Below are 24,228 nucleotides of genomic sequence, written 5' to 3'. Positions count from 1 at the left end.
CTCTACCTCATTCTGAAATTCCTTGAACTTTTCAAAGGTCTCAGACTTGTTTCATCAAATAGACATACCCATATCTACTTAAGTCATCAATGAGAGTGAGAACATAACGATAGCCACCACGAGCCTCAACGCTCATTGGACCGCACACATCAGTATGTATAATTTCCAATAAGTTGGTTGCTCGCTCCATTGTTTCGGAGAACGGAGTCTTGGTCATTTTACCCATGAGGCATGGTTCGCATGTGTCAAATGATTCGAAATCAAGAGACTCCAAAAGTCCATCTGTATGGAGCTTATTCATGTGTTTGACACCAATGTGACCAAGGCGGCAGTGCAATAGATATGTGGGACTATCATTATCAATCTTACATCTTTTGGTATTCACACTATGAATATGTGTAACATCACGTTCGAGATTCATTAAGAATAAACCATTGACCAGCGGAGCATGACCATAAAACATATCTCTCATATAAATAGAACAACCATTATTCTCGGATTTAAATGAGTAGCCATCTCATATTAAACGAGATCCAGATACAATGTTCATGCTCAAAGCTGGCACTAAATAACAATTATCGAGGTTTAAAACTAATCCCGTAGGTAAATATAGAGGTAGCGTGCCGACGGCGATCACATCGACCTTGGAACCATTCCCGACGCGCATCGTCACCTCGTCCTTCGACAGTCTCCACTTATTCCGCAGCTCCTGTTTTGAGTTACAAATCTGAGCAACCGCATCGGTATCAAATACCCAGGAGCTACTACGAGTACTGGTAAGGTACACATCAATTACATGTATATCACATGTACCTTTAGTGTTGCCGGCCTTCTTGTCCGCTAAGTATTTGGGGCAGTTCTGCTTCCAATGTCCCTTTCCCTTGCAATAAAAGCACTCAGTCTTAGGTCTGGGTCCATTCTTTGACTTCTTGCCGGCAACTGGTTTACCGGGTGCGGCAACTCCCTTGCCGTCCTTCTTGAAGTTCTTCTTACCGTTGCCTTTCTTGAAACTAGTGGTTTTATTGACCATCAACACTTGATGTTCCTTTTTGATTTCCACCTCTGCTGATTTCAGAATTGAAAATACTTCAGGAATAGTTTTCACCATCCCCTGCATATTGTAGTTCATCACAAAGCTCTTGTAGCTAGGTGGGAGCGACTGAAGGATTCTGTCAATGACTGCCTCGTCCGGGAGGTTAATGTCCAGCTGGGACAAGTGATTGTGCAACCCAGACATTTTGAGTATGTGCTCACTGACAGAACTATTTTCCTCCATCTTACAACAGTAGAACTTGTCGGAGACTTCATATATCTCGACCCGGGCATGAGCTTGGAAAACCATTTTCAGCTCTTCGAACATCTCATATGCTTTGTGTCGCTCAAAACGTTTTTGGAGCCCCGGTTCTAAGCTGTAAAGCATGCCGCACTGAATGAGGGAGTAATCATCAACACGTGACTGCCAAGGCGTTCATAACGTCTTGGTTCTCTGGGATGGGTGCATCACCTAGCGGTGCTTTTAGGACATATGCTTTCATGGCAGCTATGAGGATGATCCTCAGGTTCCAGACCCAGTCCATATAGTTGCTGCCATCATCTTTCAGCTTGGTTTTCTCTAGGAACGCGTTGAAGTTGAGGTTGACATGAGCGTTGGCCATTTGATCTACAAGACATTTTGCAAAGGTTTTTAGACTAAGTTCATGATAATTAAGTTCATCTAATCAAATTATTTAATGAACTCCCACTCAGATTAGACATCCCTCTAGTCATCTAAGTGATACATGATCCGACTCAACTAGACCGTGTCCAATCATCACGTGAGACGGACTAGTCATCATCGATGAACATCTCCATGTTGATCGTATCTTCCGTACGACTCATGTTCGACCTTTCGGTCTCTTGTGTTCCGAGGCCATGTCTGTACATGCTAGGCTCGTCAAGTCAACCTAAGTGTTTTGCATGTGTAAATCTGGCTTACACCCATTGTATGTGAACGTTAGAATCTATCACACCCAATCATCACGTGGTGCTTCGAGACAACGAACTTTCGCAACGGCGCACATTTAGGGGGAACACTTTCTTGAAATTATTTTGAGGGATCATCTTATTTACTACCGTTGTTCTAAGCAAATAAGAAGCAAAAACATGATAAACATCACATGCAATCAAATAGTGACATGATATGGCCAATATCATTTGCTCCTTTTGATCTCCATCTTCGGGGCGCCATGATCATCATCGTCACCGGCATGACACCATGATCTCCATCATCGTGTCTTCATGAAGTTGTCTCGTCATCTATTACTTCTACTACTATGGCTAACGGTTTAGCAATAAAGTAAAGTAATTACATGACGTTTATATTGACACGCAGGTGATAAATAAATTAAGGCAACTCCTATGGCTCCTGCTGGTTGTCATACTCATCGACATGCAAGTCGTGATTCCTATTACAAGAACATGATCAATCTCATACACCACATATATCATTCATCACATCCTTTTGGCCATATCACATCACATGGCATATGCTGCGAAAACAAGTTAGACGTCCTCTAATTCTTGTTGCATGTTTTTACGTGGCTGCTATAGGTTTGTAGCAAGAATGTTTCTTACCTACATCAAAACCACAACGTGATATGCCAATTTCTATTTAACCTTCATAAGGACCCTTTTCATCAAATCCTATCCGACTAAAGTGGGAGAGACAGACACCCGCTAGCCACCTTATGCAACTAGTGCATGTCAGTCGGTGGAACCAGTCTCACGTAAGCGTACGTGTAAGGTCGGTCCGGGCCGCTTCATCCCACGATGCCACCGAATCAAGATAAGACTAGTAACGGCAAGTAAATTGACAAAATCAACGCCCACAACAACTTGTGTTCTACTCGTGCATAGAAACTACGCATAGACATAGCTCATGATGCCACTATTGGGTAACGTAGCAGAATTTTAAAATTTTCTACGCATCACCAAGATCAATATATGGAGTCATCTAGCAACGAGGGAGAGGGGAGTGCATCTACATACCCTTGTAGATCACGAGCGGAAGCATTCAAGAGAACGGGGTTGATGGAGTTGTACTCGTCGTGATCCAAATCACCGATGACCAAGCGCCGAACGGACGACACCACCGCGTTCAACACACGTATGGTTGGGAAGACGTCTCCTCCTTCTTGATCCTGCAAGGGAAGGAGAGGTTGATGGAGATCCAGTAGCACGACGGCGTGGTGGTGGAAGTAGCGGTGATCTCGGCAGGGCTTCGCCAAGCTCCAACGAGAGAGAGAGAGAGAGGTGTTACGAGGGGAGAGGGAGGCGCCAAGGTCTTGGGCACGGCTGCCCTCCCTCCCCCCACTATATATAGGGCCTCTAGGGGGGGGGGGGGCGCCGGCCCTAGGAGATGGGATCTCCAAGGGGGGGCGGTGACCAAGGGGGACTTGTCCCCCAAGCCAAGTGGGGCGCCCCCACCCCTAGGGTTTCCAACCCTAGGCGCAGGGGGAGGCCCATGGGGGCACACAAGCCCACCAAGGGCTGGTTCCCCTCCCACTTCAGCCCATGGGGCCCTCCAGGACAGGTGGCCCCACCCGGTGGACCCCCGGGACCCTTTCGGTGATCCCGGTACAATACCGATTACCCCCGAAACTTTCCCGATGGCCGAAACTAGACTTTCTATATATAAATATTCACCTCCGGACCATTCCGGAACTCCTCGTGACGTCCGAGATCTCATCCGGGACTCCGAACAACTTTCGGGTTACCACATACTAATATCTCTACAACCCTAGCGTCACCGAACCTTAAGTGTGTAGACCCTACGGCTTCGGGAGACACGCAGACATGACCGAGACGACTCTCCGGTCAATAACCAACAACAGGATCTGGATACCCATGTTGGCTCCCACATGTTCCATGATGATCTCATCGGATGAACCACGATGTCGAGGATTCAATCAATCTCGTATTCAATTCCCTTTGTCAATCGGTACATTGCTTGCCCGAGATTCGATCGTCGGTATCCCAATACCTCGTTCAATCTCGTTATCGGCAAGTCACTTTACTCGTACCGTAATGCATGACCCCGTGACCAAACACGTGGTCACATTGAGCTCATTATGATGATGCATTACCGAGTGGGCCCAGAGATACCTCTCCGTCATACGGAGTGATTAATCCCAGTCTCGATCCGTGTCAACCCAACAGATACTTTCGGGGATACCTGTAGTATACCTTTATAGTCACCCAGTTACGTTGTGACATTTGGTACACCCAAAGCACTCCTACGACATCCGGGAGTTACATGATCTCATGGTCTAGCAAACGAACTACACGATCTTGTGCTATGCTTAGGATTGGGTCTTGTCCATCACGTCATTCTCCTAATGATGTGATCCCCTTATCAATGACATCCAATGTCCATAGTCAGGAAACCATGATTATCTATTGATCAACGAGCTAGTTACCTAGAGGCTCACTAGGGACATGTTGTGGTCTATGTATTCACACATGTATTACGATTTCCGGATAACACAATTATAGCATGAACAATAGACAATTACCATGAACAAGGAAATATAATAATAACCATTTTATTATTGCCTCTAGGGCATATTTCCAACATCCGCGGCGACGCCAGCACGGCTCCCATTCGCCCCCGGCTATAAATAGCCATCCCCGGCCACGTCCGAGCACCCCAGCAGCCCTCCCTCACTCCTTTAGCCCTCCTCGACCACCCAACTGAGCTTGAGAAGCTCTCCTCCCCCCACTGCTGGCATGGCCGTCGCCTCTGCCCCTCTTCGATTCTGGTGGTCCGCACCTCCTCCCTGCCGCTAGCCACCACCAGTGAGATCCCCTCACTCCGGCGCTCCTCCCCATGCCCTCTCACCCTCGCCGGAGGCACTATGGCCATGAGCCCATCTCCACCGGTAGCTTCCCTCCGCCATGGCCCCTGTCCTCCTCGACCTTGGTGTCCCCGGCGATAGCGCTACCCTGGAACAGAGCTGCCTCATCGTCCCGAACCTACCGGTATCCTCGGCGCCTTGAATGGTGGCCGGAGCTGCTGGCAACCCTCGCCGGAGCCGCGCCCCTGCTCTGCTCCGTCGAGCACGCGCGAGGTAGAAGAAGGAGCCAGGCCAGGCGGGCCCCCTTCTTTCCCCGACCCCACCTGGCAGCCACTCAGGCCCGGCCCCGCCCCTGCATGCGTTGACCCGGGCGGCCAGCGTGGATAAGTGACGGGCCCCACCCCATGGGACCCGCACATCAGCGACCCCAGCCCCGGACCCGGGCGCGTTTAAGTGGAAGCGTACTTTAGAAAGTACATTTTCGCGTGAAGTAAGCGTATTCCGCCTCTGCTTTATCTAAAAATGCGCTTTCTCCGTTCTGAAGACGTATTTCCTAAAATACATTTTCTGTTTTTTAGCTCAGGGGCCTGTCTGTATAGTTATTTTTATAGATTGGTCCCTGAACTTCATCGGGCTATAACTTTTTGCTCACAACTCCGTTTGAGGTGAATCCAAAGCCCACGTCTTCGTTTCGTCGAGCCCGTTCTGTTGGTTTAATTTTCACTATAGTTTGACACTGTGAAAATGACCTTTTTTCCCTTGCACGTAAACAGCCCCTCCGAGCAGCTTCACCGCACTTCTTCCCAGAGCATTCTTCATCCCTAGGCAAGCCACAACCACCATTTGCATGATAGTCATGCAGTAGCATTGGTTTTCAACTTGAATCTTTAATAACTATATGTTTGTTTTAGTACTGTTGTCGTAGTTTCGGTCATGCTTGTGGATCGATGATTATAGTCATGCTATGTTTCTTGCACCTTGTTGTCATGAACTACTTGTTAGTATTACTTTCATATTGCTATGCTTGATAGTAGTACATGTTGGGTTGGTCATGTTCTTCGGTGCATGACTAACGTCGGTTACCGAGTACTGTTAATATGCATTGTTCCTTTACTGCTAGCTGGTTAAGAGTTTACTTGGTAATGTTATTGATGAGTTCTTGCATGTTATGTATGGTTGATGATAATAGTCATGTTATGCTATGAGTAGTGTTTTACTTGTAATGTTCATGCTCATCATTAGGCCATGCTCAGTTGGATATGATTCATTGTTGATATGGTGGATAGTTATGTTGTACCCTCATGCTTATGTTGATATCATGCTCATGCATTGTTCTTGCATCATGTTATTTTTATCATGGCTCAGCATATTTGTATTCAAGTTTAACCGGATTAAATTGAACTTGAACAACTGTTGGCTGAGTCATGGTGCCACCATATCGAACTGACCAGTGCAACCATGCTTACCTTTATGGAAAGGTCCTAACTAGGTCTATTGTCGTGCCTCTCGCCGGTGCCTCCAACTAGGGAAGGTTATGGGCGCGCGCTACCCTGATCAGGTAGGCGGACATAATCCTTGTGTGCCCGTTGTTGTTATTACGGATCCGGTCCCCGTGAGGGACGTTGGCCACGACGGTGTCGTTGTGTCTTTGGTAGACACGGGGCCACCCAGGATGTAACACCCCGGATGTAATTTGCCTTATATGTATCCCAACTCTTGCCGTTTCCGGCGCTAAGTTATTTTATTTTCCTCGGGTTCGGGATTTTGTCTCCATGTGTTGTTGCCGTTGTCATGCATCTCATATCATGTCATCATGTGCATTGCATTTGCATACGTGTTCGTCTCATGCATCCGAGCATTTTCCTCGTTGTCCGTTTTGCATTCCGGCGCTCCTATCTCCCCCGGTGGTCCTTCCTACCTCTTTTCGTGTGTGGGAGTTAAACATTTCCGGATTGGACCGAGACTTGCCAAGGGCCTTGGTTTACTACCGGTAGACCGCCTGTCAAGTTTCGTACCATTTGGACTTCGTTTGATACTCCAACGGTTAACCGAGGGACCGAAAAGGCCTCGTGTGTGTTGCAGCCAACCACCTCTCCAAAGTGGCCCAAAAACCCACCAAAGACCCTACCATCATCTAGAGCGTTCGATCATGATCGCATGGCCGAAAACCGTACCTCATTTGGACTCTCCTAGCCCCTCCTACCTATAAATATAGCTCCTTCCCGAAATTTTCGGATTTTCCACCCCAAACCCTAGCTTTCGTCCTCCTCGCGCCGCCGGACGCGTCCGGATCGGACCGGACACGTCTGTGCCGCCGCGCCCAGCCTGTAACCACATGCCACGTGGCACTCGTCCTGCCGCCGCCGCCAAGGCCCGCCGGGCCCAAGGCCGGCCCTCTCCACCCCCGCATTCGGGCCCCGCCTCCTCTTCCCGAGTGCCGCCCGCGCCCGAGAGGACCTCGCCGCGCCGCCGTCGTCGTCCCGTGCGCCGTCCGCATCCGCCTCGCACCTCGCCGGCCGGAGCCGAGCTCCGTCGCGGACGGCCCGTGCCTCCTCCGACCTCCACCGCGCTCCTTCTCCGCCCCTCCGCTCGGATCCGGCCACCGCGCCTCCCCTCGTCAAGTCCGGCGACACTCCGGCAAACAGGACTTCCCCGGCGAACCCCGGCGACCGTGCAACTACAGTGATCCAGATCTGGATCTGGAATTCGAAGGGTTGACTTTCCCCGAAACCCTACTTTATTTGCATTTTTCATCTTGCCGTAACTCCGCATCCGTAGCTCCATTTTGCGCGTGCAGCATATCAAAATGTTCGTCTCAGAGAGTACATCATTTCATCCCATTGCATCATTTTCATTTGAGCTCATCTTGATGACCGAAATGCTGTTGGAAGAGAGCTATTTGAGATAATTGTCAGATCTGCTGCATCAAATAGCTATTTATCATTTTTGACATGATTAATGTGTGCATAATATGCCCCTGAGCTCTACATGTGTTTTGTTATATGCTATGCCATCTTTACAGAGGTGCTTACCTTGTATTTTTGTGATATGTGTGGTGACTAATACAAGCTTGCAAAGTAGTGCATTCGTTAATGCTGATTTCAGGGACTTCGAATTTCACTATGTCTTTGATCTGATTTTATCAATATGCCATATGTTCATGTTGTTTCCTAGTGACCCGTGCCTGTTTTGAGGATTATCAGTAAGGATGATTTGTTAATATTATGGTGCTCTATCCATCCATGTCTTTGTTTGCAATTATGGAGCACCCTAGCTTGAGTCAATCGAGCTCTGCGTTTGCTATTTCGTGAATCCCGTCAGATTGTTGACTTGTTAGTGGATTTGCCAAGGATGTTGCTAATGATCTGTGCATGCTATGTTGTTGTTCTTGCCATGTCTAGCTTCTATGATATGTATTCTTGATGGGTGTATGCTTAGTTTGTCATGCCTTGCTCTGTAGTGAGTGCATCGAGCTCGTAAACATGCCTACTCGTTAACAGATTTGCATGCTCCAGTTTTTCACTAAGTCTGTAATCTGATTATTTTTTTGCCATGTTCACATGCTTGCAATTGTATTTTCTGATCCCTTTTGGCTCAAGGTCACTAAGAGACTTTTGTTAAGTGCTTTGAGTAGCTTCAAGTAATGCCTTGCTTTGCCATATTAACTTCCTGTAGCATATAGTTTTCATGCTCCAAAGTGTGCTACCCGATGTTAAATTCCAGACTTGTGTTAATTTCACCAAGTCTGAAACCTGTTATCATTTGCATTTTTGCCATGCTTGTTTGAACCTGTTAATGGATGAATTGGCCGTAGCTCAGTGTTCATCTTTTGTCAAGCATCATGAGTGGATCCCTGCCATCTATTTTGTTGCCATGTTTGAGTGATGTAGCATAATTATCTTGATGCATTTAGATGGCTACTTGCTGTTTATCGCAGACCGGTGCCATATTTGTTTTGCTTGCCATTTCCAAACCGTGCATCCGATTCCGGTGATCTTTATATCGATTTCAACCGAAATCACCTCACCTTTCCAGTGGCACTCTTGGATTTCCAAGTTGAGGCCAGGTTCAATCATTCCTTGTCAAATCTTGCATATGCATCACATATCGCATCCCGCATAGCATACCATGTTTGCATCATGTTGTTTGAGCTTTGCACGTGGTTGATTGTGTTCCTTTTGCTTGTTTGTCTTGTTTGGGTAGAGCCGGGAGACGAGTTCACTAACGAGGAGCCCGTTGAGTTTGCTTACGAGGATCAAGTCAACTCTGACAACTTTGCAGGCAAGATGATCATACCCCCAAAATCACTTCTATCTTTGCTTGCTAGATGCTCGCTCTTTTGCTATGCCTATGCTACGATGCCTACCACTTGCTTATCATGCCTCCCAAATTGCCATGTCAAACCTCTAACCCACCATGTCCTAGCAAACCGTTGATTGGCTATGTTACCGCTTTGCTCAGCCCCTCTTATAGCATTGCTAGTTGCAGGTGAAGTTTGGAGATCATTCCTTGTTTGGAACATTGTTTATTGTTGGGATATCATTATAGTATCTTGTTACCTTAATGCATCTATATACTTGGTAAAGGGTGGAAGGCTCGGCCTTTTGCCTAGTGTTTTGTTCCACTCTTGCCGCCCTAGTTCCCATCATATCGGTGTTATATTCCCGGATTTTGCGTTCCTTACGCGGTTGGGTGATAATGGGAACCCCTTGACAGTTCGCCTTGAATAAAACTCCTCCAACAATGCCCAACCTTGGTTTTACCATTTGCCACCTAGCCTATTTTTCCCTTGGGTTTCTAGAGCCCAAGGGTCATCTTATTTAAACCCCCCCAGGCCAGTGCTCCTCTGAGTGTTGGTCCACCTCGTCAGCCGCCGGTGGCCACCAGGGGCAACTCTGGGCTGGCCTACCGGAAGTTTGGACAATCTGAGTGTGCCCTGAGAACGAGATATGTGCAGCTCCTATCGGGATTTGTCGGCACATTCGGGCGGTGTTGCTGGACTTGTTTTACCATTGTCGAAGTTGTCTTGTAGAACCGGGATACCGAGTCTGATCGGAATGTCTCGGGAGAAGGAATATCCTTCATTGACCGTGAGAGCTTGTGATGGGCTAAGTTGGGACTCCCCTGCAGGGATTTGAACTTTCGAAAGCCGTGCCCGCGGTTATGGGCAGATGGAATTTGATAATGTCCGGTTGTAGATAACATGAACCTTAACTTAAATTAAAATGAATCAACTGCATGTGTAACCATGATGGTCTCTTCTCGGCGGAGTCCGGGAAGTGAACACGATGTTGGAGTGATGTTTGCCGTAGCTTGTTCTATAGTTCTTCGTTCGTGGTTTGCCTTCTCTTCTCGCTCTCTTTTGTGAACATGTTAGCCACCATATATGCTAGCCGCTTGCTGCAGCTCCACATATTACCTTGCCTTACCTATAAGCTTAAATAGTCTTGATCGCGAGGGTGTGAGATTGCTGAGTCCCCGTGACTCACAGATTACTTCCAAACCAGATGCAGGGACCGATGATTCTGTTCCAGATGATGCGCTTGAGCTCAAGTGGGAGTTCGACGAAGACTCACGCCGTTACTATGTGTCTTTCCCTGATGATCAGTAGTGGTGCCCAGTTGGGGGCGATCAGGACCGTGTCGCATGTTGGGGTTGATCTTTTATTTTGGTACCGTAGTCGGACCATGAGTGTATTGGATGATTGTAATGTTATTTATGTATTTATGTGACGTGGCGAGTGTAAGCCAACTATGTACCTTTTCCCCCTATTATCTTTTACATGGGTTGTTGTGAAGATTACCTTACTTGCGACATTGCTTTCAATGCGGTTATGCCTCTAAGTCGTGCTTCGACACGTAGGAGATATAGCCGCATCGAGGGCGTTACAAGTTGGTAATCAGAGCCTTCCCCGACCTTAGGAGCCCCCTGCTTGATCGAATTAGCTGACGTTGTTGAGTCTAGAAAAATGTTTTGAGTCATTTAGGAATTATATATCGGAGAGTTAGGAATTCTTTTTACTCCCCAGTCCCTTCATCGCTCTGGTAAGGCATCCTGACGTAGAGTTTTGACTCTTCTCTTCTCAAATTTCACTAAAAAAATTTAGGATCACGCGGGTATCTTGGAATCGTTCCGATCGATTTGTGACGAGAACATTGTTCTTGGTGCCTCCTGTCATTTAGGGGTTGTGGCAGTGTCCCGGGGAGTTGAGCTCCGAGGTGTTGTCGTCACAATTTTATCGTTGCAGTTCTGGAATACCTGAGTTTAGTTTCGCCGACATCGAAAATCTCTTTTATGCAGTTGTTGGTGAGATAACCTCGACGCCACCCAGTACTGGGGCGGGAGTTCGGGAGTATTGCCATAACTTGTATAACGGATGCTTTTCGAAGGTTGAGGTAGACGATTTCCGAAGTTTTTCTCGGTTATGTGTTGAAGGATGGATACAGCTGGATGTAGGATTTGCTAGATTTGGGTGAGATATTATGCTTCCCCTGTATCCCCAACACCTGATTGCATAACCGGAAAGGTTCGGGAGTTTCATAGGTGGGAATTCTTGTAGCTCTAGTTCTTCTTCCACGGATATTTGGTTTGAGATTGGGTGATCCTTACCGAGTATTCGTTCTTGTTCCGTACCTTGTTGTTGTTTTTCTTCTACTCAATTCTAAGTGGCTTCTCAATTTATGGATATGTGACCATTTCAATTGGAATGCATTCGTTCATTTTGTTCGGATGTGAAGACTATATGTTGCAATTTCAACCCGTTTGGTTCAGCTTCAATATTTGTCTATCAATGTGCTAATGGATGTCAACCTCTTCAGGATGGCTCCTCCAACGCGCACGACTCCGAATCCTGATCCGCCACCACCACCTCCACCTCCGGAGGCATGGCAAGCTGTGATGGCCGCTACCAATGCAAACACGCAGCTGATCATGCAACTTCTTCAAGAGCGCAACCAAGGGAACCAGGGCAACAATCAGAATCACTTTGCTACACTCAACCAGTTCCTTGCTAACCAGCCAAAGACCTTCAGCAATTGTGTTGAGGCAACTGACGCTGATGATTGGCTCGTGGACTTATGCAAGCATTTCGAGTGCAGTAACGTCAGGCCTGAGGACTTTGTCAAGTTCGCTTCCTTCCAACTCAAAGACCAAGCTGCAGAATGGTTTCAGCAGTACAAAGATTCTAGAGGAGGCCGTGTGATTACCTGGGATGAATTCCGTCAAGACTTCAAAGCTCATCATATTCCTCAGAGCGTGGTTGAAAGCAAGCGTGAGGAATTCCGCAACCTGAAGCAAGGCTCTATGTCTGTCTATGAGTACAACAAGATGTTTCAGAAGCTCGCCCGTTTTGCTAAGCAGGACGTCCCTGACGAGAAGAGCATGATATACCAGTTCAGGGGTGGTCTCAGAGAAGAAATCCAGCTAGCTCTCGTTCTCTTTGAGCCCATGAGGTACGATGAGTTTTACAACATGGCAATGAAGCAAGAGACTGCTCAACTGAAGTGCGATGCTTCCAAGAAGCGAGTCAGAGATGCTACTCCGTATTCCTCAACTCAAGTGGCTAAGCAGCAGAAGTATTGGCTTCCTCCTCCTCCGTTCCGTCAGCCTTATCAGCAAAAGAGCAAAGGTGGCAGTGGATCTTCCCACCCACCCAACCCTGGCTTTCAGAACAAGACTTCGTCTCAAGCTCCAAGATCGAGTGCTCCGTATCACCGTCCGCTTTCAGAGGTCACGTGCAACAAGTGCCAACAGAAGGGTCACTATGCCAACAAATGCTTCAATCAGAGGCATCTCCCTCCTCCTCCTCCTGTGAGATCGGCAAGTATAGCTGTGGTCAAGCATAACCCCAAGCACGCCAAGGTCAACTTGATGAATGCAGCTCAGGCAGAGGACTCGTCAGATGTCATCATGGGTAACCTTCCTGTTAATGATGTTCCTGCAAAAGTACTTTTTGACACTGGTGCATCGCATTGTTTCATCTCGAGACCTTTTGCATCTAAGCATGAGTTGTCTTCTCAAGTTTTGCATAAACCGTTAGCAGTTGTCTCACCGGGTAAATGTTTGCTCGCAAACTACGAGATTCCGAGTCTATCATGATGGGTGATTTCAAGTTTCTGGCTTCTCCAATGGTCCTTGGTAACTCGGATATTGATCTTATTCTTGGAATGGACTGGCTTTCTAAGCACAAGGCTCAGCTTGATTGTGCTGCCAGGCAGATTCAATTGACTCATTCGTCTGAGGATGTAATTGTCTTTGCCGCTCGGGATAATACAATCCGTCTGTTTTCTCTCAATGAGAAGGGTGAACTGGATGCCATCTCTCAAATTCCAGTCGTTTGCGAATATCAAGACGTCTTTCCAGAAGAGCTTCCAGGAATGCCTCCGCACCAGCCAGTTGAATTCGTCATCGATCTTGAGCCTGGCACGGAACCTGTTTGCAAACGTCCTTACAAGCTTGGACCTGAAGAGTTGAAGGAGCTGAAGAAGCAACTCGATATTCAAGAGCGAATGGGTCTCATCCGACCTAGTTCTTCTCCGTGGGGTTGTGGAGTTCTTTTTGTGAAGAAGAAGGATGGAACGGACCGACTTTGTGTTGACTACCGTCCATTGAACAAGAAGACTATCAAGAACAAGTACCCACTTCCCAACATCAATGAGCTATTCGAACAACTCAAAGGTTCCCAAGTATTCTCCAAGCTTGATCTCCGTATGGGCTATCACCAGATTCGAATCCGTGAGCAAGATATTCCCAAGACGGCTTTCAGAACAAGCTATGGTTCATATGAATACACTGTCATGTCTTTTGGCCTCGTCAACGCTCCTCCGACTTTCTCTCGCATGATGAACTTCATCTTCAACGCCTACACAAATGACTTCGTCTTGGTCTACCTCGATGACATTCTGGTCTTTTCGAAGAACAAGGAAGATCATGCCAAGCACTTGCGTTTGGTGCTCGATAAGCTCAGGGAACATCAGTTCTACGCCAAGTTCTCAAAGTGCGAGTTTTGGCTCGATGAGGTTCTTTATCTTGGGCATATCATCTCTGCCAAGGGCATAGCGGTGAATCCTGAGAAGGTGTCTGCAATTGTGAATTGGGAACCACCTCAGAACGTGAAGCAACTCCGCAGCTTCCTTGGTCTCGCAAGCTACTGTCGAAGGTTCGTTGAGAACTTTTCAAAGATCGCGAAGCCTCTTTCAAACCTTCTCCAGAAGCACGTCAAGTACGTTTGGTCTCCGGAATGTGACATCGCTTTCAACACTTTGAAAGAGAAATTGGTCACTGCTCCAGTTCTGACTCCTCCTGATGAATCCAAACCGTTCGAGGTCTTCTGCGATGCCTCTCTTCAAGGTCTTGGTGCAGTGTTGATGCAAGAGAAGAAAGTTGTGGCTTATACCTCTCGCCAGTTGAAGCCCAACGAGAAGAACTACCCCACTCATGACCTCGAGTTGGCGGCAGTTGTGCATGCTCTTTTGACTTGGAGACATCTCTTATTGGGAAGAAAAGTGGACATCTTCACTGACCACAAGAGTCTCAAGTACATCTTCACTCAGCCTAATCTCAACCTCAGGCAGACTCGTTGGGTCGAAATGATCCAAGAGTATAATCCGAGTATCGAGTAAACTCCAGGCAAGGCCAATGTGATTGCTGACGCATTGAGCATGAAGGCTTACTTTAACAGTCTGATTCTCAAGCCTTACCAACCCGAGCTTTGTGAAGCTTTCCACAAACTCAATCTGCAAGTTGTTCCTCAAGGTTTCCTCGCCAACCTTCAAGTCTCTCCTACCTTGGAAGATCAGATTCGCGAGGCTCAACTTCTTGATGCTATGGTGAAGAATGTGAAGATTGGGATTGCCAAGAGTCAACCCAAGTACAAGTGCTATCGCCTTGATGACAAGGATACTCTCTTCTTCGAGGATCGTATTGTTGTGCCTAAAGGTGACCTTCGTAAAGTTATTATGAACGAGGCTCACAATTCACTCCTCTCCATCCACCTTGGGAGTACGAAGATGTACCAGGACCTCAAGCAGGCTTATTGGTGGACTCGAATGAAGCGCGAGATTGCTCAGTTCGTGAATGAATGTGATGTCTGCAGAAGAGTGAAGGCAGAACACCAACGACCAGCTGGTCTCCTCCAACCTCTTGCCATTCCAGAATGGAAGTTTGACCACATTGAGATGGACTTCGTGACTGGGTTTCCAAAGTCCAAGCGTGGCAATGATGCTATATTCGTTGTCATTGACAAACTCACTAAAGTGGCTCACTTTCTGCCTATCAAAGAGTCTATCACTGCAGCTCAATTGGCGGAGCTTTATACCTCTCGGATTGTCTCTCTGCACGGCATTCCACAGTTGATCTCTTCAGACCGTGGCAGCATCTTTACCTCCAAGTTTTGGGATTCTTTTTAGAAGGCCATGGGCACCAACATCCGCTTCAGCACAGCTTTCCATCCTCAAACTAGCGGTCAAGTCGAGCGTGTCAATCAGATTCTTGAAGATATGCTCAGGGCTTGCGTTATCTCCTTCGGTATGAAGTGGGAAGATTGTCTTCCATATGCTGAATTCTCCTACAACAACAGTTTTCAAGCAAGTTCGGGCAAGGCCCCATTCGAAATTCTCTATGGCAGGAAGTGTCGTACTCCTCTTAACTGGTCAGAGACCGGTGAACGTCAACTTCTTGGAAATGACTTGATCACAGAGGCAGAGGAAATGTGCAAAGTCATTCGTGATAACCTCAAAGCAGCGCAATCGCGCCAGAAGAGCTACTATGATAGTAAGCATCGTGATTTGGCTTTCGAGATCGGAGACCATGTTTACCTCCGCGTCTCTCCAATGAAAGGTACTCGTCGCTTCGGTATCAAAGGGAAGCTTGCCCCTAGATACGTGGGTCCTTTCAAGATCGTCAGCAAGAGAGGCGATCTCGCCTATCAACTCGAGCTTCCTTCCAAACTTTGCAAATGTGCACGACGTGTTCCATGTCTCTCAGCTCCGCAAGTGCTTCAAGACCCCTGACCGCACCGTCAACTTCGAAGACATTGATCTCCACGAAGACCTTTCTTATCGTGAGTACCCAGTTGCTATTCTTGAAGAGACTGAATGCAAGACTCGCAATAAGTCAATCAAATTCCTCAAAGTCAAGTGGTCATACCATTCCGACCGTGAAGCTACCTGGGAACGCGAGGATCACCTCCGTTCTGAGTACCCGGCATTTTTCCAGTCCTAGATCTCGGGACGAGATCCTTTCGTAGTGGTGGAGTGTTGTAACACCCCGGATGTAATTTACCTTATATGTATCCCAACTCTTGTCGTTTCCGGCGCTAAGTTATTTTATTTTCCTCGGGTTCGGGCTTTTATCTCCGTGTGTTGTTGCCGTTGTCATGCATCTCATATCATGTCATCATGTGCATTGCATTTGCATACGTGTTCGTCTCATGCATCCGAGCATTTTCCCCGTTGTCCGTTCTGAATTCCGGCGCTCCTATCTCCTCCGGTGGTCCTTCCTACCTCTTTTCGTGTGTGGGGGTTAAACATTTCTGGATTGGACTGGGACTTGCCAAGCGGCCTTGGTTTACTACCGGTAGACCGCCTGTCAAGTTTCGTACCATTTGGACTTCGTTTGATACTCCAACGGTTAACCGAGGGACCGAAAAGGCCTCGTGTGTGTTGCATCCCAACACCTCTCCAAAGTGGCCTAAAAACCCACCAAAGACCCTTCCATCATCTAGAGCGTTCGATCACGATCGCGTGGCCGAAAACCGCACCTCATTTGGACTCTCCTAGCCCCTCCTACCTATAAATATAGCTCCTTCCTGAAATTTTCGGATTTCCACCCCAAACCCTAGCTTTCGTCCTCCTCCCCGCCGCCGGACACATCCGCGCCACCGCGCCCAGCCTGTAACCGCGCGCCACGTGGCACTCGTCCCGCCGCCGCCAAGGCCCGCCGGGCCCAAGGCCGGCCCTCTCCGCCCCCGCGTCCGGGCCCCGCCTCCTCTTCCCGAGCGCCGCCCGCGCCCGAGAGGACCTCGCCGCGCCGCCACCGTCGTCGTCCCGTGCGCCGGCCGCCTCCGCCTCGCACCTCGCCGGCCGGAGCCGAGCTCCACCGTGGCCGGCCCGCGCCTCCTCCGACCTCCGCCGCGCTCCTTCCCCGCCCCTCCGCTCGGATCCGGCCATCGTGCCTCCCCTCGTCAAGTCCGGCGACACTCCGGCGAACAGGACTTTCCTGACGAACCTCGGCGACCATGCAACTACAGTGATCCAGATCTGGATCTGGAATTCGAAGGGTTGACTTTCCCCGAAACCCTAATTTATTTGCATTTTTCATCTTGCCGTAACTCCGCATCCGTAGCTCCGTTTTGCGTGTGTAGCATATCAAAATGTTCGCCTCAGAGATTACATCATTTCATCTCATTGTATCATTTTCATTTGAGCTCATCTTGATGCCCGAAATGCTGTTGGAAGAGAGCTATTTGAGATAATTGTCAGATCTGCTGCATCAAATAGCTATTTGTCATTTTTGCCATGATTAATGTGTGCATGATATGCCCCTGAGCTCTACATGTGTTTTGTTATATGCCATGCCATCTCTACAGAGGTGCGTACCATGTATTTTTGTGATATGTGTGGTGACTAGTACAAGGTTGCAAAGTAGTGCATTCGTTAATGCTGATTTCAGGGACTTAGAATTTCACTAAGTCCTTGATCTGATTTTATCAATATGCCATATGTTCATGTTGTTTCCTAGTGATCCGTGCCTCTTTTGAGGATGATCAGTAAGGATGATTTGTTAATATTTTGGTTCTGTATCCATCCATGTCTTTGTTTGCAATTATGGAGCACCCTAGCTTGAGTCAATCGAGCTCTACTTTTGCTATTTCGTGAATCCTGGCAGATTGTTGACTTGTTAGCGCTTTTGCCGAGGATGTTGCTAGTGATCCGTGCATTCTATGTTGTTGTTCTTGCCATGTATAGCTTCTATGATATGTATTATTGATGGGTGTATGCTTAGTTTGTCATGCCTTGCTCTGTAGTGAGTGCATCGAGCTCGTAAACATGCCTACCCGTTAACAGATTTGCATGTTCCAGTTTTTCACTAAGTCTGTAATCTGATTATGTTTTTGCCATGTTCACATGCTTGCAATTGTATTTTCTGATCCCTTTTGGCTCAAGGTCACTAAGGGACTTTTGTTAAGTGCTTTGAGTAGATTCATGTCATGCCTTGCTTTGCCATGTTAAGTTCCTGTAGCATATAGTTTTCATGCTCCAAAGTGTGCTACCCGATGTTAAATTCCAGACTTGTGTTAATTTCACCAAGTCTGAAACCTGTTTATCATTTGCATTTTTGCCATGCTTGTTTGAACAAGTTAATGGATGAATTGGCCTTACCTCAGTGTTCATCTTTTGTCAAGCATCATGAGTGGATCCCTGCCATGTATTTTGTTGCCATGTTTGAGTGCTGTAGCATAATTATCTTGATGCATTTAGATGGCTACTTGCTGTTTATCGCAGACCGGTGCCATATTTGTTTTGCTTGCCATTTCCAAACCGTGCATCCGATTCCGGTGATCTTTATATCGATTTCAACCGAAATCACCTCACCTTTCCAGTGGCACTCTTGGATTTCCAAGTTGGGGCCAGGTTCAATCATTCCTTGTCAAATCTTGCATATGCATCACATATCGCATCCCGCATAGCATACCATGTTTGCATCATATTTGTTTGCGCTTCGCACGTGGTTGATTGTGTTCCTTTTGCTTGTTTGTCTTGTTTGGGTAGAGCCGGGAGACGAGTTCGCTAACGAGGAGCCCGTTGAGTTTTCTTACGAGGATCAAGTCAACTCTGACAACTTTGCAGGCAAGATGATCATACCCTCGAAATCAGTTCTATCTTTGCTTGCTAGATGCTCGCTCTTTTGCTATGCCTATGCTATGATGCCTACCACTTGCTTTTCATGCCTCCCAAATTGCCATGTCAAACCTCTAACCCACCATGTCCTAGCAAACCGTTGATTGGCTATGTTACCGCTTTGCTCAGCCCCTCCTATAGCATTGCTAGTTGCAGGTGAAGTTTGGAGATCGTTCCTTGTTTGGAACATTGTTTATTGTTGGGATATCATTATATTATCTTGTTACCTTAATGAATGTATATACTTGGTAAAGGGTGGAAGGCTCGGCCTTTTGCCTAGTGTTTTGTTCCACTCTTGCCGCCCTAGTTCCCGTCATATCGGTGTTATAATCCCGGATTTTGCGTTCCTTACGCAGTTGGGTGATAATGGGAACCCCTTGACAGTTCGCCTTGAATGAAACTCCTCCAGCAATGCCCAACCTTGGTTTTACCATTTTCCACCTAGACTCTTTTTCCCTTGGGTTTCCGAAGCCCAAGGGTCATCTTATTTAAACCCCCCCGGGCTAGTGCTCCTCTAAGTGTTGGTCCACCTCGTCAGCCGCCGGTGGCCACCAGGGGCAACTCTGGGCTGGCCTACCGGAAGTTTGCACAATCTGAGTGTGCCCTGAGAATGAGATATGTGCAGCTCCTATCGAGATTTGTCGGCACATTCGGGCGGTGTTGCTGGACCTGTTTTACCATTATCGAAGTTGTCTTGTAGAACTGGGATACCGAGTCTGATCGGAATGGCTCGGGAGAAGGAATATCCTTCGTTGACCGTGAGAGCTTGTGATGGGCTAAGTTGGGACTCCATGCAGGGATTTGAACTTTCGAAAGCGTGCCCGCGATTATGGGCAGATGGGAATTTGATAATGTCCAGTTGTAGATAACATGAACCTTAACTTAAATTAAAATGAATCAACTGCGTGTGTAACCGTGATGGTCTCTTCTCGGCGGAGTCCGGGAAGTGAACACGGTGTTGGAGTAATGTTTGCCGTAGATTGTTCTATAGTTCTTTGTTCGTGCTTTGCCTTCTCTTCTCGCTCTCTTTTGCGAACAGGTTAGCCACCATATATGCTAGTCGCTTGCTGCAGCTCCACATATTACCTTGCCTTACCTATAAGCTTAAATAGTCTTGATCGCGAGGGTGCGAGATTGCTGATTCCCCGTGACTCACAGATTACTTCCAAACCAGATGCAGGGACCGATGATTCCATTCCAGATGATGCGCTTGAGCTCAAGTGGGAGTTCAATGAAGACTCACGCCGCTACTATGTGTCTTTCCCCGATGATCAGTAGTGGTGCCCAGTTGGGGGCGATCAGGACCGTGTCGCATGTTGGGGTTGATCTTTTATTTTGGTACTGTAGTCGGACCATGAGTGTATTGGATGATTGTAATATTATTTATGTATTTGTGTGACGTGGCGAGTGTAAGCCAACTATGTACCTTTTTCCCCTATTATCTTTTACATGGGTTGTTGTGAAGATTACCTTACTTGCGGCATTGCTTTCAATGCGGTTATGCCTCTAAGTTGTGCTTCGACACGTAGGAGATATAGCCGCATCGAGGGCGTTACACACGACTAGCCCAGTTGGGAGTGTGTCGGAGTGGCCGAGAGAGTGTCATGGCAGTTGATCGGTTTTGTCGGAACACCGTTGGTCCACCCGAATGGGAGTGCGAGGCCATGGGTTCCGTAGTGTGGGTACAGTGTACTAACCTCTGCAGAGTGTATACTAAATCTATCGATAGCCGCGCCCGCGAATAAGGGCCCAGTTTGTGTCGGTCACACTATGAGTCAACGGTAATAACAATAATGTGCTTAATAACAACCACGACTCGATGAGGAGATAAGTTGGTTGTGATCGCCGAAAGGATCACGGTTTGAGACCAAGTGTTGGTCATGGTTGTGATTGCCGGAATGATCATCGTGGTATCGAGGATACCGAGTTGTTGGATATTCGTGATGTTGTGTGAGAATCATTGGTAAAGATCAAGCTCCTTGTGGTCATTTGATGATTACTACGGTATTGTTTATACCAAGCTTGATTTGATCCTGAGATGATCGTGTAATATCCGAGGTTGGTAAGTGCTGCATGTGATGGTTATGAGATAAGCCGAGCAGAATAAATGGTGCATATAGTTTCATCATGTTGCATGCTAGTATCGTCAGATTTATATGTACATGCCATGCTCATATTGTTCTAGCTGTACCATGTTCATGTTGTTCATGCCATGTTATCCTGATGATCTCATGATAATTCCTGCTTAACCTGTAATTGCCATGCTGTTGTTTATCTTGACTGCTTCTGGTAATTGTGAGCTTGCAAGTACATTCAATGTACTGACCTGGCGTGTCATGCCAGTTTGCAGGTCATGCCGTGATTTAGTTGTTTGCTTGTCATGGTTTCCGTTCGTGCGAGCTAGGATAAGCGTTCCAGCCAGAGTCCCTGCGGAGTGGAGTTCACCACCATCGTCGTTGTTCCGCTGCTAGAAGTTTTTCCGCTGCTTCGAGTTTCTGCTGCTTGTATAGAGCAACCGTGGTTGGCGTAGTGTTGCCGTACCGATGTTATTCATTGTAATATTGGAACCCTTGTATACATATTCGTGCTGTAATAGATAGCTAGTTTGTTCTTTACTAAGAAGTGCCGTATTCCAGAAGACTTCACCTTGATCTCTGGGCTGGAATACGGGGCATTCCGGTTTTCTCTAAGCCGGGGTGCCACAGTTTGGCTTCTTACCAGTCAGTAGTTCATATGATGTCTTCTTTAGAAGCTTGTGAAGATAAACACGGTTGATGACGTGGCATGCAGTGTAAATATTGTTGGGGAATGTAGCAGAAATTCAAAATTTTCCTACGTGTCACAAGATCTATCTATGGAGAAACCAGCAACGAGGGGAAGGAGAGTGCATCTACATACCCTTGTAGATCGCTATGCGGAAGCGTTCAAGAGAATGGGTTGAAGGAGTCGTACTCGTCGTGATCCAAATCACCGGAGATCCTAGTGCCGAATGGACGGCACCTCCGCGTTCAACACACGTACAGCCCGGTGACGTCTCCCATGCCTTGATCCAGCAAGGAGAGAAGGAGAGGTTGAGGAAGACTCCATCCAGCAGCAGCACAACGGCGTGGTGGTGGTGGAGGAGCGTGGTATTCCAGTAGGGCTTCGCCAAGCACCGCAAGAGACGAGGAGGGAGAGGGGTAGGGCTGCGCCAAGAAGGAGATTGAATCCGTGTCTCTGGCAGCCCAAAACCTCAAGTATATATAGGGGGAGGGGAGGGGCTACGCCCCCACCTAGGTTTCCACCCCTAGGAGTGGCGGCCAGCCCTAGATCCCATCTAGGGGGGCGGCCAAGGGGGGAGACAGGGAGGCGCACCACTAGGTGGGCCTTAGGCCCATCCGAGCCTAAGGTTTGCCCCCTTCCACTCTCCCTTGCACCTTGGGCCTTGGTGGGGGAGCGCACCAGCCCACCTGGGGCTGGTCCCCTCCCACACTTGGCCCATGCAGCCCTCCGGGGCTGGTGGCCCCACTTGGTGGACCACCGAGACCCTCCCGGTGGTCCCGGTACGTTACCGATAAACCCCGAAACTTTTCCGGTGACCAAAACTGGACTTCCCATATATAAATCTTTACCTCTGGAACATTTCGGAACTCCTCGTGACGTCCGGGATCTCATCCGGGACTCTGAACAACATTCGGTAACCACGTATATCTATTCCCTATAACCCTAGCGTCATCGAACCTTAAGTGTGTAGACCCTACGGGTTCGGGAACCATGCAGACATGACCGAGACGTTCTCCGGTCAATAACCAACAGCGGGATCTGGATACCCATGTTGGTTCCCACATGTTCCACGATGATCTCATCGGATGAACCACGATGTCGAGGATTCGATCAATCCCGTATACAATTCCCTTTGTCTAGCGGTACGATACTTGCCCGAGATTCGATCGTCGATATCCCAATACCTTGTTTAATCTCGTTACCGGCAAGTCTCTTTACTCGTTCCGTAACACATCATCCCGTGATCAACTCCCTGATCACATTGTGCACATTATGATGATGTCCTATCAAGTGGGCCCAGAGATACCTCTCCGTCACACGGAGTGACAAATCCCAGTCTCGATTCGTGCCAACCCAACAGACACTTTCGGAGATACCCGTAGTGCACCTTTATAGTCACCCAGTTACGTTGTGACATTTGGCACACCCAAAGTATTCCTACGGTATCCGGGAGTTGCACAATCTCATGGTCTAAGGAAATGATACTTGACATTAGAAAAGCTTTAGCATGCGAACTACACGATCTTGTGCTATGCTTAGGATTGGGTCTTGTCCATCACATCATTCTCCTAATGATGTGATCCCGTCATCAACGACATCCAATGTCCATGGTCAGGAAACCGTAACCATCTATTGATCAACGAGCTAGTCAACTAGAGGCTTACTAGGGACATGGTGTTGTCTATGTATCCACACATTTATCTGAGTTTCCTATCAATACAATTCTAGCATGGATAATAAACGATTATCATGAACAAGGAAATATAATAATAATCAATTTATTATTGCCTCTAGGGCATATTTCCAACAGTCTCCCACTTGCACTAGAGTCAATAATCTAGTTCACATCGCCATGTGATTAACACTCACAAGTCACATCGCCATGTGACCAACATCCAAAGAGTTTACTAGTGTCGCTAAACTAGTTCACATCATCATGTGATTAAGACTCAATGAGTTCTGGGGTTTGATCATGTTTTGCTTGTGAGAGAGGTTTTAGTCAACGGGTCTGCAACAATCAGATCCGTATGTACTTTGCAAATCTCTAGGTCATATTATAAATGCTGCTTCCATGCTCCACTTGGAGCTATTCCAAATGGTTGCTCCACTATACGTATCTGGTTTGCTACTTAGAGTCATTCGGATAGGTGTTAAAGCTTACATCGATGTAACCTTTTACGCCGAACTCTTTATCACCTCCATAATCAAGAAACATGTCCTTATTACTCCAAGGATAATTTTGACCGCTATCTAGTGATCCACTCCTGGATCACCTTTGTACCCCCTTGCCAGACATGTGGCAAGGCACACATCAGGTGCGGTACTCAGCATGGCATACCGTATAGAGCCTATGACAAAAGCATAGGGGACGACATTCGTCCTTTCTCTTTCTTCTGCCGCGGTCGAGCTTTAAGTCTTAACTTCATACCTTACAACTCAGACAAGAACTCCTTCTTTGACTGATCCATCTCGAACACCTTCAAGATCATGTCAAGGTATGTGCTCATTTGAAAGTACCATTAAGCGTTTTGATCTATCCTTATAGATCTTGATGCTCAATGTTCAAGTAGCTTAATCCAGGCTTTCCATTGAAAAACACTTTCAAATAACCCTATATGCTTTCCAGAAATCCTACATCATTTCTGATCCATAATATGTCAACAACATATACTCATCAGAAATTCTATAGTGCTCCCACTCACTTCTTTGGAAATACAAGTTTCTCATAAACT

Source organism: Triticum aestivum, chromosome 3A (assembly GCF_018294505.1).
Source record: "Triticum aestivum cultivar Chinese Spring chromosome 3A, IWGSC CS RefSeq v2.1, whole genome shotgun sequence".
Classification (NCBI taxonomy): Eukaryota; Viridiplantae; Streptophyta; class Magnoliopsida; order Poales; family Poaceae; genus Triticum; species Triticum aestivum.
This window is presented reverse-complemented; position numbering follows the sequence as displayed.